The following is a 13,894-nucleotide window of genomic DNA, read 5'->3' as shown; positions in this document are numbered from 1 at the left end:
CCTTTCTATCGTACTGTCGGCAACTTGTCATTTTGCAGTCTTTACAATAGTATCTACCGACACCAAAGAAGAGTATGCCGTCGTCTGCGACTCCTCACTTACGCTTTCTACGTCGATCGAACATAAAACTTCCGATCTCGGCCGTTGAAATTGGTGTTCGTTTTTCTCTTGTATTTCTAAAATACCAGCATCGAATTTTTTAATGATGCTTTTGTCGTTCTTTTGTGAGAAGTGATCTCAGCAATAACATGTTTCGCTTTCGGCGTCGCTTTGATAGCAAAAGCTTCGATCTGTTGTTTAATCTTTTTGACACTTTGTTGCGTAACTTCACGCAACGTAACCCTGTCTGTTTGGACAGGGTCAATGTCTGTTCTCAATTGTTTGTGCCCTGTAACGAGCGTTTGAAGCGTGATTCGCGCTTCCTTAGCTTCAGTTCGCATTTGATCTAATTGACTTTTTTTTATTTCCTTGTTGATTTCTTTCAACCCCAGTGTTATGCGCCCTTCTATTCGCTTTTCTGATTCCTTAGATTGTTGTAATGAACGCTGCAATATTCCAAATATGTTGGTATTTTCATCTACACCATTTTCGCCTGTTGCCATCTGATGTAACCGTTCCCTATCTCGTTTTATGTGAACCGTTTCCTTCTCTTCCGAACATAGTGTAGGAGCACTAACACTCGTTCTTTCATGCAACGTCAAGCGTGGCTGATTCAATATGATTATTTTTGGTTCAATATGCTGAAAATTACTATCTACAGACTCAGCGTCTGATTCATTTGCAACGCCGTTCTCATCTCCATTGTATGGACCAGATGGATCATCGTGTGTTGCATTTTCGGCCTCACTCAGTATTTCTACATATTCTGTCTCGTGTTGTTCACGCAGATCTACTTGTTGCGTGTCCAAGTCGATCCTATCAAGATCTTCCATGACTTCTCTTTGTCGTAATCTATTATTTTCTGTCATTTTTGAGCGATCCACTAAGCGTTGGTGTTCGCGAATTTTCCGAACCTGACTACACATTAACATCTGATCACATGACTTGATTCTACCACAAAAAATCATCCACGCTCCTATATCCTATATTTGAACTCATTTCCTCGTTTTTTATTTAGCCTTTAAGTTACTAGAGTTGAGTCAGAACTCAACACAATCCAATTCGACGATGTGTTGCGCCAGCAAATAAGAAATACATGAATACAGTTCGATCTACACTTACTACACAGTTGAGTCACATTTACAATTTAAATTTTCTTTCCACTTGGTGCCAGCTTATTGTTTCGGAGGATTATGTGTTTTGTGCCTGTCAAAAGCAAACCCCCAATTTATCAGAATGCTGTAATTTCGAATCCTGGCAAGGTCGCCATTTGTGAACATCCGAACTGTCTTCTCAAGCCTAGGATGTTAAACATTCTAGATAAATATGAACCTGGCATTGTCATGCAGCTAATATTAGGTGCAAGTAGAAATGCTGCTGTCACATAACTACAATGCATAAATTAATAAAAGTGAAAGGTTTGGATCTATTCTAGAAAGACAAAACAACTGTTCCCTTTTTCATTCTACATATAGTTTATCACTGTGCTTTCAGGGTTCAAGTGATACACAAGAATCATGTTCAACTACTTCCAACATTCAATAACAAAATATTTACCACTTAGACATATTGATTTGGCGGTTATTAAATTTGTTATCTATACATATGAAAGATTTTATCACAGGTAAGAATGATTAAAAATCTTCGTCAGCTAACTTACATCTATGATGGTGTAGCTGGTCAATGCACTGAGTTGGTGGAGAATAATTTTACTTTTTATACCAATAAAAACTCTCATATACTCAATGTGAGGTTAGATTAGTATCCTAGTTTTAGATATGCAATGGTCAAAGCATACGCAAGTTGGAGTGAGCAAAATCTTGATTCAACATTTACTGTGGCCTAATGCACAATTGTACTTTACCAAGTGGGATATGCAATGGCATTGTCTCTGTGCTGGATCTGAAAAGCTAATTCCCTCCTCTGGCCTTGACTGAAATCACTCAGTCTCAACTCTCCTGCATTCCGTAGAACATTAATTTTCCCCTAGTCTAAATAATGGCTGTTGCTCACTTGCTACGGGTTGGAACAACATGCACAATTTCTTTGCCCACAAAAATTCCCGCAGGAATAATTAACTACCTCTTTGCTATCTGTCACCATGATATGAGAAGCACATTATCCACACTTCACAGAAGCAAAGCTCTCAATACCCTCGCTATTTTCCACACACTTGTGTGGTCCGTCACGAGACGAGAGAGATTTCTTAGACATTTTAGTTCTCAAAATGCTTTTATATAATGGGGAGCTCCTCACATTGCTGCATCTTAGAGAGCCTGTATAGGGAGAGAGTGGCCAACCGGACGATACGGCGGCCATTTTTCTACCAAACTGCGGGCGAGACTTTTGAATGGCCAGTAGTGGTGTAGTGGAGTACACACTCACCGAATCAAAAGCACAAACAATATGGTGAAATCATTCGTTAAATGCCTTTGTTTATAAGAATAATGTGTTATAATAATTTTCACACAGCCAATTTACAGGTCTGTTTTCAAATTTAACTATGTATATTGCGAGTTGTTTTATATGTAGTAAAAAGCAAGAACGACTTACTTCGCATAGATAAGAGTACTTGGTTGGTTTCCACAAGCCTCCTGTTTGATTTATGTCAGCCCTGTTGACTGCGACTGCCCACTGCTTTCGTCTTTCTTGGTTCAAATGGCTCTGAGCACTATGCGACTTAACTTCTGAGGTCATCAGTCGCCTAGAACTTAGAACTAATTAAATCTAACTAACCTAAGGAGATCACACACATCCATTCCCAAGGCAGGATTCGAGCCTGCGGCCGTAGCGGTCGCTCGGTCCCAAATTGTAGCGTCTAGAACGTCTTTCTTCATTGCGTGGAAATGCTAACATGCGAAATCCACCTTCGCCTCTATTGGAACAACCAAATGTAACACAACCTGGCATCGTTTACGAACATCTGCAGAACGAATTACAGATGTCAAAAACAATACTGTACAATTACTAACGTTTTTACTTCAAACATGCAGGCCTACCGACTTCATCACAAAACGCTTCATTATTTCAACTCGTATTTATGATCGCAAACGCTAATTACGTACTAAAAACGATATACAACTAAATCTAACATGCATGCACAACACATAACAAGTCTCTCAATAATTCAAATACCTTTTAATCGTTTCCAAAAGTCCTCTGAACTTCAATTCAACTCAAAAGCACGGCGAACATAGGAAGCGCGAGAGACGTTTGGCGCCATTTTTCTGCCAAAGCAAATCAACCAATCACGGGCAACTTCATTTATGGCCACTCTCCCCCTATACAGGCTCTGTATTGCATCTGAGTTTCCCAGTGTGGCTTCAGACAATCACCGTATCATTAGAGGTGAATTTTATTTTTCTTGCCGGGTCGCTGCCTAGCCCTGTTAAAGCCATCCAGCCACTTACCCTCAGTCGTGGCCGCATTTACGTTAAAAGGCATAATGTATTGTTCTGGCCTTATCCCTTTCTGCACTGAAGCTCACCGTTCTCTTGTCAAGTGATGTTTTCCGATGCCATTAACCACCTACTCGGTTTGTCTCCAAATTGTGTTTCACTTTAATTTACTTATTTATGCATGCCCCTGTCCTTATTGGTAGATATTGTTTTGTTAGTTTTTGGTACATGAGATTACTGCAATTGCTTTTTGTAGATATAATTATTATTTTCTGAGGATGTCATACTGTATCGTACTGTCATTATGTATCAAGCTCATGTAAGGCCCGTAAAATCTGGATGCCTTACAAGCACACTGTTCATAGTATATTGTTGAACATGGAGCTCCACAGTAGACCGCCCTACGTATTCACATGTTAACCCAATGACATCGTCAATAACAACTGCAGAAAGTATGGGACCATTGGAATATGTCCTTCGATCTCTTGGTGAATCACATTTATGCTACACTAGGTCGCTGGTCGTCACTAAAAACGCTGTCACTGAAGTGAATGTCAGCTCGAAACGTGCAGTGTGCCATGGTCTCAGGTTGTTGGGAGTAGTATTATGTATGGGAGACATTCTTCTGCGCTTGCATGGGACCTGTGGTAGTAATCTAAGACACGCTGCATCCTTTCATGCTTGATGTCTTACCCGACAGCGATGTCACGTTTCAGCACTGTAATTGTTCGTGTCTTGGAGCAGGAACCATGCTACAGTGGTTTGAGTCGCATTATAGTGAACTCACATTGATGTCTCGGCGACTAAATTCGCCTGATGTAAATCCTATGGAACCCATCTGGGTCGCTACCGGGAACCGTCATAGCGTGCGCAAATCAGCGGCCCGTTATTTAAGGGAATTAAATGACCTGTGCGTAGACAAAGAATGCCACATACCTCCACAAACTTGTCAGCATACTGTCGGATCCCTGATATGCAGAATCAGTGACGTATTTTGTTCCAAAGACAATCAAGCTACTAAGCACATTTTGGCTTGTCACTGTTTCATCTGAAATGACAGATATTTCGAGTAAACAGCCATAGGAGTTTCTTGCAGAAACGGATGAATATGACATTTTTTCTTTCATATTCCATTTTGCTGAAGAGATGGGGACTTCAGTTGATATACTATTGCTGTGCAGGATAACTATTTATTCTCTTTACTTTGAATTTAATTCCTAACAGCCGTATTTGATTAGACACAATTATTATGATCAGTTTGGAAGCTATGATGTGGTTCATCAACAAGTACTTAAAATATTACTACAAGATCAGTACAGTTATCGATTGAAAGTGGGGCGTTTTATTTGTGGTGCCTTTATTCGCTTTCTTGAAGATACGATCAGTGATAACAGTTACTTTTGGGTGGCCTGGTATTTCATCTGAATCCGTCTAGGTCACACTCGTAACACTGATTGCCCGTCATATTAGTTAGATATAAGTTAAAGAATCGACTAGATAGTTGAAGCCATTTTGTTATTATTATGTGCAATGGATTACTCGAATGAAACATATGGGCAGGAAGAATGTGACCTTCTGTACGATATTTGACTTTCTAGTTCACTGACTTACTTCTGATTCATTGGCTCCCTCTCAGTTTCAGAATCTCATTTAGGTGTCGTGCACGTTAATATTATGGCGGCGTCATAGGGGGCGCATTAGGAAATGAGGAGGTGTTATGTGGGGTACGCTTTGAGTAGTGCGATATTCGATAACCACAAAATGAATTAAATAAACATACTATTATCAAAAAAATGGTTCAAATGGCTCTGAGCACTATGGGACTCAACATCTTAGGTCATAAGTCCCCTAGAACGTAGAACTACTTAAACCTAACTAACCTAAGGACATCACACACACCCATGCCCGAGGCAGGATTCGAACCTGCGACCGTAGGAGTCCCGCGGTTCCGGACTGCAGCGCCAGAACCGCGAGACCGCCGCGGCCGGCTACTATTATCAAAAGCACTTCTCTGTGTATCAACATCGTACATTAACAGGATCGAGAGGTACATGGTTCAGGAGATACTTGGACTCTGAATTGGAACTTTCCATAAATGGTCCTTTAATAAGCATTTGAGTAAAGCAAATCAGTAAAACAATTGAGGACACGGGAAAAGAGAGCAGAGACGAGTCAGATCATTTACATATGAAAACATGCTGAAGCCCAACAACATTTACTCCTTAATTTACAATTATAGTAATGACCAGAGAGCTATCGAGAGTGACAGGGACGTGCATTGGACATGGGGAGCTTTCTCCACAACTGATGCGCAAACGGGGATAAAAATTCTTAAATCAGCACCAGGAAGAATTTTCCCACATAAATACGTAATCTATCTACAATCCGAGGAAAACCATGTAGCAAATAACTGTAGAGTACTTCGAGAGGTTAGTGGTCAAACGTTACCCTATAAGAGACAAAGACACGACGTGAAGATATTCGAAAATCATATCTCATAAATAAACGCACAGAATATTAAATAATGAAAACCCTTTGTCAACTAAGACATTAACAATAATTTATCATAATATGGTAAAATTACATATTCAGTCGTTCTCCTATTAGAACAAAGGGCATCATTTCAAGTACCGTACACACATGATACATGAAATTATGCGAAAGTGTGCTAACAAAACATCAAGACTGAAATAAATGAAATTAACTGTCATCCAAAGTTAACAAGTAACACCAGTACCTTTGTCAGTGTATCAGTGTAGCGCTAATACAAGAGCCCAATACTTACGGTGCCCAACGGAAGAAGCAGAATGCTGAAAAGTATCCCTTTTTGTTCAGCCCACTCTGTGACCAGTGGTGGAGAATGTTACTCTTACAAGGGAACCTCCCCATCGCACCCCCCTCAGATTTAGTTACAAGTTGGCACAGTGGATAGGCCTTGAAAAACTGAACACAGATCAATCGAGAAAACAGGAAGAAGTTGTGTGGAACTATGAAAAAATAAGCAAAATATACAAACTGAGTAGTCCATGCGTAGCACAGGCAACATCAAGGTTACCATCGTTTCAGGAGCGCCGTGGTCCCGTGGTTAGCGTGAACACCTGCGGAATGAGAGGTCCTTGGTTCAAGTCTTCTCTCAAGTGAAAATTTTAATTTCCTTATTTTCACAAAGTTATGATCTGTCCGTTCATTCACTGACGTCTCTGTTCACTGTAATAAGTTTAGTGTCTGTGTTTTGCGACCGCACCGCAAAACCGTGCGATTAGTAGACGAAAGGACGTGCCTCTCCAATGGGAACCGAAAACATTTGATCGCAAGGTCATAGGTCAACCGATTCCTTCACAGGAAAACACGTCTGATATATATTCTATACGACACTGGTGACGGCATGTGCGCCATATGACAGGAATATGTTGTCGACCCACCTAACTTTTACACTTGGCGAATGGGTAAAAAGATTCTTCTACCTTTCCAGATTTAGGTTTTCTTGTGGATGTGATAATCACGCCCAAAAAAGTGATGATAACATAAGTGTTTGTCACATAAACTGCAACAAATGAATGCAACAGTTTCACAGTCGCACAGTTTTCCCTGTGCTCTGTCAAAACATACGTTTTTAACGTTTTCAAATTTTTCCATGGGTAGACCGTCAAATCCTGCATATGTCCAAGCAACTCTGAACATGTACTGGAATTTTGGAGAGCGAAGTTGATTATGTGTGAGTGCCTGAACTTTGATAATTGTGTGAAAATAAAAAAATTAAACTTTTCACTCGAGGGTAGACTTGAACCAAGGACCTCTCGTTCCGCAAGTGCTCACGCTAACCATGGGACCACGACGCTCCTGAGCTCACATATTCCTTTTTTTTTTTTTTTTTTTTTTTAATCTCATTTTGTTCGTTGCATCTGCTCGGCGCAGACGTCGTAAGGCATCCATTTATGTTCGTTGTTGATCGATTGACTCAGTTTTTTTATTACAGAGAGCACGTAATCCTCTGACCGAGCACGCTGAGCTACCGTGCCGGCAATACTTGATGTTGCCTATCCTGCACATGGACTACTCAGTTTTTATATTTTGCTTACTTTTTCGTAGTTCCACACAACTTCTTCCTGTTTTCTTGATTGATCTGTGTTCAGTTTTTCAAGGCCTGTCCACTGGGCCAACTTATAACTAAATCTGAGGGGGGTGCGATGGGGAGGTTCCCTTGTTAGCAGCACCCGAATACCAACTGCGTTTCTGTGATGCGCTAGCCTACCTCTCACCCTATCACTGATTGAAAAACTCTCTACTTTCTACCTTTTCCATCTACTGGCTTAAGTTCGTAGTACAAACCCTCTTCTGTATGAGCTCGGGCCTTGCTTGAGGCATTTTCAAAATACGGAAATAAATCGGGCTGTGCAGAGTTGATGTAACAAAACAAAACCGCTCCTCCGTGTTCTAGAGGCTACGTGGAGCTGCAACAGAGTGGAATGACAGAGCTAGTAGGAGGGTGGTCAGTGTCAGTGTCAAATTTGCGGGTAATGTAGGATATTGGAAATTATTCATTATGGAAGACAAGGGTGATAGATTTTATAAGTTGGTAAGGGACGGTGTTATGATGATCCGTCCATTGGGAAAAGAGTACCCCATTCGGATATGCGGGAGGATACTGCCAAGGGGGAGGTGACCATGAGAAAAAGACTGAATAACCAGCGAAAGGGTAATATGCTATGAATCGGGGTGTGAAATGTTAGAAGTTTGAACGTGGTAGAGGAACAAGAAAATGTGAAAAAGGAAATCTTATGGCATAAAGTAGGTATAGTGAGGGTCAGCGTTGTGAAACAGAAAGAAGACAAGGTTTTCTGGTCCGGGGTACATACGGTAATATCAACAGCAACAGAAAATTGTATAACGGCAGTATGATTCTTTATAAATAGAAAGGAAGGGCAGAGAGTGAGTTACTGTGAACAGTTCAGTGATAGTGTTGTTCTCAGTAGAATCGACAGCAAACCAACACCGACAATAATAGTTCAGGTATACATGTCAACGTTGCAAGCAGAAGATGAAGAGACAGAAAGAGTATATGAGGATAGTGAACGGGTAACTCAGTAGGTAAAAAGGAATCAAAATCTCATAATCCTGGGATATTGAATCGCGGCTGACGGAGAATTACGGGAAACTGCGGGTTTGGCAGTAGGAATGAGAGAGAATAAAGACTAATTGAGATTTGCAATAAATTTCAGATGGTAGTATCGATTAATCTGCTCAAGGAACAGAATAGAAGGAGCAATACATGGAAAAGGCTGGGAGTTACGGAAACAAAATTTTGAAAATTTGTTGTGGGTTCCTGAAAGACCCAACTGCTGAGGTAATCAGTCCCTAGGCTTACCCACTACTTAATCTAACTTAAACCAACTTACGCTAATGACAGCACACACGCCCATGCCCGAGGGAGGACTCGAACCTCCGACATTGGGAGCAGCGCGAACCATGGCAAGGCGCCCAAGACCGCACGGCTACCCCGATCGGCAAAACGGAAAGATCCCACTTACGTTCTATAATGGTCACGCACATTCCGAAATCAGGTATTCGATCGTAAGGTGTATCCAGGAGCAGCTAGAGATTCATCACAATTTAGTAACGATGAAGAATAGGCTGAAGTTTAAGAGACTAGTCACGAAAAACGAGTGCGGAAAGAAGTGGCACACGGAACTACTAAGGTGTGAAGTTAGAATATAGATACTCCCATAACTAATGGTTAAGTAGATATTTCCGTTGAAGAGAATGGACGTCTCTAGAAACGCCAGTCACAGAAGTTGGGAAGAAAAACTTAGGTGCAAGAAAGGTAACTGCGATGAAACTATGGCTAACAACAGATGTACGTCAGTCGATTGATGAAAGAAGGAAGTACAACAATGTTCAATGTAATTTGACAATGCAGAAATACAAGTCAGTTAGAAGTGAAATAATTAGGAAGTGCCGGGTAGCCAAGGCGAAGTGGTTGCATGAAAAAGGTGAAGAAATCGAAAAAGAAATGATCGTCAGAAGGAATGACAAAGGATGTAGAAAAGTCAAATCAGACTTCGATGAAATTAAAAGCAAGGACAGTACCGTTAAGAGCGCAGTGGCAATTCCACATTTAAATGAAGACGAGAGGGCGGCTATGTGGAAACAGTACATTGAAGGCTTGAATGAGGAGGAGAACTTGCTGATAATGTGACAGAAAAAGAAACAGGAGTCGACAGGGAAGCGGTAGGGGATGCAGTACTAGAGTCGGAATTTAAAAGAGCTTTGGACGGCTTAGGATCAAATAAGGCAGAAGCGATAGGTAAAATTCCCCGCGGAATTCCAAAAACCATCGGGGGAAGTTGCAACAAAACGACTATTCGCGTAGATGTGTAGAAGGTGACAGGATATCAACAATAAGATTCGCTAGTGATATTGTTTTCCTGCATGAAACTGACGCTATACCATCAGACTTACGGGAAAACAGTGTCCACACAATTCCGAAGATAGCAAGAGCCGGTAAGTGTTAGAATTATCGCACGGTGAGCTTAACAGTTTATGCATCCAAGATGCTGACAAAAATAATAAACAGAAGAATAGAAAAGACGATGATCAATTTGGCTTTAGGAAAGGTAAAGGCACCAGAGAGGCAGTTCTGAAATTGCGGTTGATACTGGAAGTAAGACCGAAGAAAAGACACGTTCACAGTATTAGTCGACTTGGAAAATCCGTTCGACAATGTAAAATGAAGCAAGATGTTCGAAATTTTGAGACAAACAACGTAAGCCATAGAAAAAAATGGGTAACATATATATAAAACTGGAAGACCAATAGCGAAGTGCTCGGATTAAAAAGGGTATAAGACTGGGATGTAGCCTTTCGCCCCTACTTTTCAATCTGTACATCGAAGAAGTAATGACGGAAATAAAGGAAAAGTTCAAGAGTAAGATTAAAATTCGACGTGAAACGGTATTATAACACTACTACAACGTTTGTTATATCATTATGCAGTTTACCTAGTGACGATAAGATTTTAGCCCTGTCACAAGGGAGCCAAATATAACACTTACTTCTCAATAGATAGTACTGTAACGGGAAAAGCCAAATACAACACTATACTGCGCCGTTTGTTACACTAGCACAACGTGTATTACCAAATATGGTATTTAAGTAAGTTGACCGTGGGTTACCTAATGGATTTGTATTATTGAACCAGAATTTAATATAACACTAGAAATCAGAAAGCTAAAAATTGGAATTTGGGAAAGTTCTTAAGTAACTATGTTTACTTACATGAAATAAAATACAGTCGCCAGTCTAATTACGCATAGTAATATGAAACATTACTTTTCAAGAAACTGTATTAAATTTTGGTAAAGGAAAGCTACCATTACTTCTTCCATACAGAAGTGCAATGAAACTCTACTCTAACCAGATAAGTGATACTGTGAATACCAGCAGTTATAAATAGTATGTGCAAGCTCTCACAGGAACATTTGACACTTTACCTCTTCTCAATAGTAATACTTTATCATATATGAGTTATCTCATCATCAAATGTTGTGGAAGACACTACAAACTGTAATTGCACATGGGCATAGTCCTGTTTCAATAGTTACTTTTCATATAGTGCAAAGATAATTACAAGTCACTTGCAATAGGATTTTTATGCTCCTTAAGAAGTAATATTGCTTCTATTTTTTATGAATAAGGGCAATTACAATAACTATATCTTCAGTAAACAAAATTGTTGGTGGGGTACCTCAAACTGACTTTCCAATTTTCATCACACGTAGTACACAAAATTCAAAATCAACTTCAACTGCAATTAATATATTCATTATTCAAGCAGGTTTATTCATGAAACTTCCTGTCAGATTAAAACTGTGTGCCCGACCGAGACTCGAACTCGGGACCTTTACCTTTCGCGGGCAAGTGCTCTACCATCTGAGCTACCGAAGCACGACTCACGCCCGGTACTCACAGCTTTACTTCTGTCAGTATCTCGTCTCCTACCTTCCCAACTTTACAGAAGCTCTCCTGCGAAACTTGCAGAACTAGCACTCGTGAAAGAAAGGATGTGCGGAGACATGGCTTAGCCACAGCCTGGGGGATGTTTTAGCCCGTGGAAACCACTTTTTGGAGCGCGCCAACTCACTTCCGTTGCAAATGGGAAATACTTTTGCTTTTCGTTTTATACAATGCAACTCCCTAGGTATGAACCAGCTTGTACACAGTTGTAAACAAACTTCTTTTAAAAAATCTTAATAGTTAAATACATTAACATGTCAACACAAAAGCCACATATTTATATAACTACTTCCTCCAATTAATGCAAAGAATTTAAATAGTAAAGAGAAAACATTTTACACAACTTTCCACTTCATTACAATAGGTCAGAGGCATTACATAGTGAAAATTACATTCTTGACACTAACCAGAATTAATCAGTACAAAATATTTACAATATTAATTATGGTGATACAACGTCAATGATAAAATTCACTGATGATTTTTCTATTCTCAGTGGAGATGAAGCAAAATTACAAGATCTGTTGGATGGAATAAACAGTGTAATATGTACAGAATATGGATTCAGAATAAACTGATAGAAAACCAAAGTAATGAGAGGTAGCGGTGAAACGTCCCCTTTGAAAAATTATACAAGACTGTCCTTAAACTGACATACAATATTTTTTAGCGCAACGCAATCTGACAATGTTCTCCTTGCCGGGAATGTAGACTATTGTGGAGCGGAATTCTTGCAGAAACAATGCCCAACGTTTTAACCTGTCATGATTTAATTTTGAAGACATAAGAAATTGTAATGCACGATGATCACTGTATACTTTTACGTGCTTACCAGAAAGAAAGAAACGGAATTTGTTAAATGCCCAAACGATAGCTAAAGCTTCTAATTCAGTAACGGAATAATTTTTTTCAGATTTTGTTAGCACTCGGCTAGCAAAAGCAATGGTTTTCTGAACGGTAGTATCATTTTCTATGGCTTCTTGAAATAAATGGGCACCAAGGCCGACTTCAGAAGAATCCGTGCTAAGGCAGAAATCTTGTGACAGATCTGGATGAGCTAGTATTGGCGCGTTAAGTAGCGATTCTTTCAAAGAATTGAATTCCAACTGTGCTTGTTCGTCCCAGTTCCAAATAGTATTTTTTCCAGTGAGAGAACAAAGTTTTGGTGCAACAAGAATTTGCATATTCAGAAAACGACGGTAAAAATTTACGAGACCTAGAAAACTGCGGACTTGTCTTTTTGTAGATGGAACTGGAATGGCTCTGATTGCTTCTAACTTTCCAGGATCCGGCTGAATGCCTTCAGAAGAAATAATGTCCCAAAAACTTCACCTTTGTCCTACCGAATTCAGACTTTTCCAAGTTAACTGTAATTCCAGATTTTGCAAAAATACGTAACAAACTGTTGAGGATACGATTGTGTTGTTCCCATGAAGCTTCTGCTATCAGAATATCGCCCACATATAAGGTGATGTGACGTTTTAAGAACTCAGGTAATATGGAATTTAGCCCGCGAATGAATGCTGCAGAAGAAATGTTCAAACCAAAAGGAAGTTTCCGAAACTGATAACAAACGCCGAAACAAAGGAAAGCTGTGTATTTTCTACATTCTGGATGAAGTTCGATCTGATAAAAGCTGGATCTGAGATCAATGGAAGACAACACTTTTACACCATTAAAATTTTGAAGAGGTTCTTCCATCGTCTGCGGCCTGTCTGTTTCAGGAATAATGATAGTATTGATTTGTCTCGAATCTAAGACAAGCCTGATCGATCCATTTTTCTTCTCAACAACATGTAACGGATTGTTGTATGAGCTTACTGCAGGCTCAATAATGCCCTCGTCAAGCATAGATTGTATTTCTGTTCTAACACGGTCCCTATAATGTGCTGGAATTACGTATGGTCTAACACAAAATTTAGTATGCTCACGAACACGAAATTGGTATTGAAATCCCTTGATTGTTCCTGTTTTGTGAGTAAAGACTGTGGAATGTGCTTGTAAAATCTCAAAAAGGTCCTGCCTATCAGTGTCATTACAATTCTCAATTGTTTGAATTTTATTCTGAATTAACTCATTAATTTCAAATATGCCGTCGATATCATCCCTGTCAGTACTTGCAGAGTGATTGTTAGTGTCTAGTTCCGTAGAAAATTCCGAACTGTTGTCTAACAGAAGGTAAAGCCGATTAATTTCCTCGTCATGGTTTGAGAGCCAATCTTCAAATTTCAAAGCTATTGACTTACCTTCTTTCTCTAAACTTATTTCAGCATCGTGAAAGCTTAAGATTGCTTTGTATTCATTCAAAAAGTCTACTCCCAGTATAATTTCCATCGACAATAATGGAACAATAAGAAAGTTCATAGAGAAGCTGTGGCTTTGAC

This window comes from Schistocerca serialis, chromosome 7 (assembly GCF_023864345.2).
Source record: "Schistocerca serialis cubense isolate TAMUIC-IGC-003099 chromosome 7, iqSchSeri2.2, whole genome shotgun sequence".
Taxonomy (NCBI): Eukaryota; Metazoa; Arthropoda; class Insecta; order Orthoptera; family Acrididae; genus Schistocerca; species Schistocerca serialis.
Note: the sequence above shows the minus strand (reverse complement) of the source record.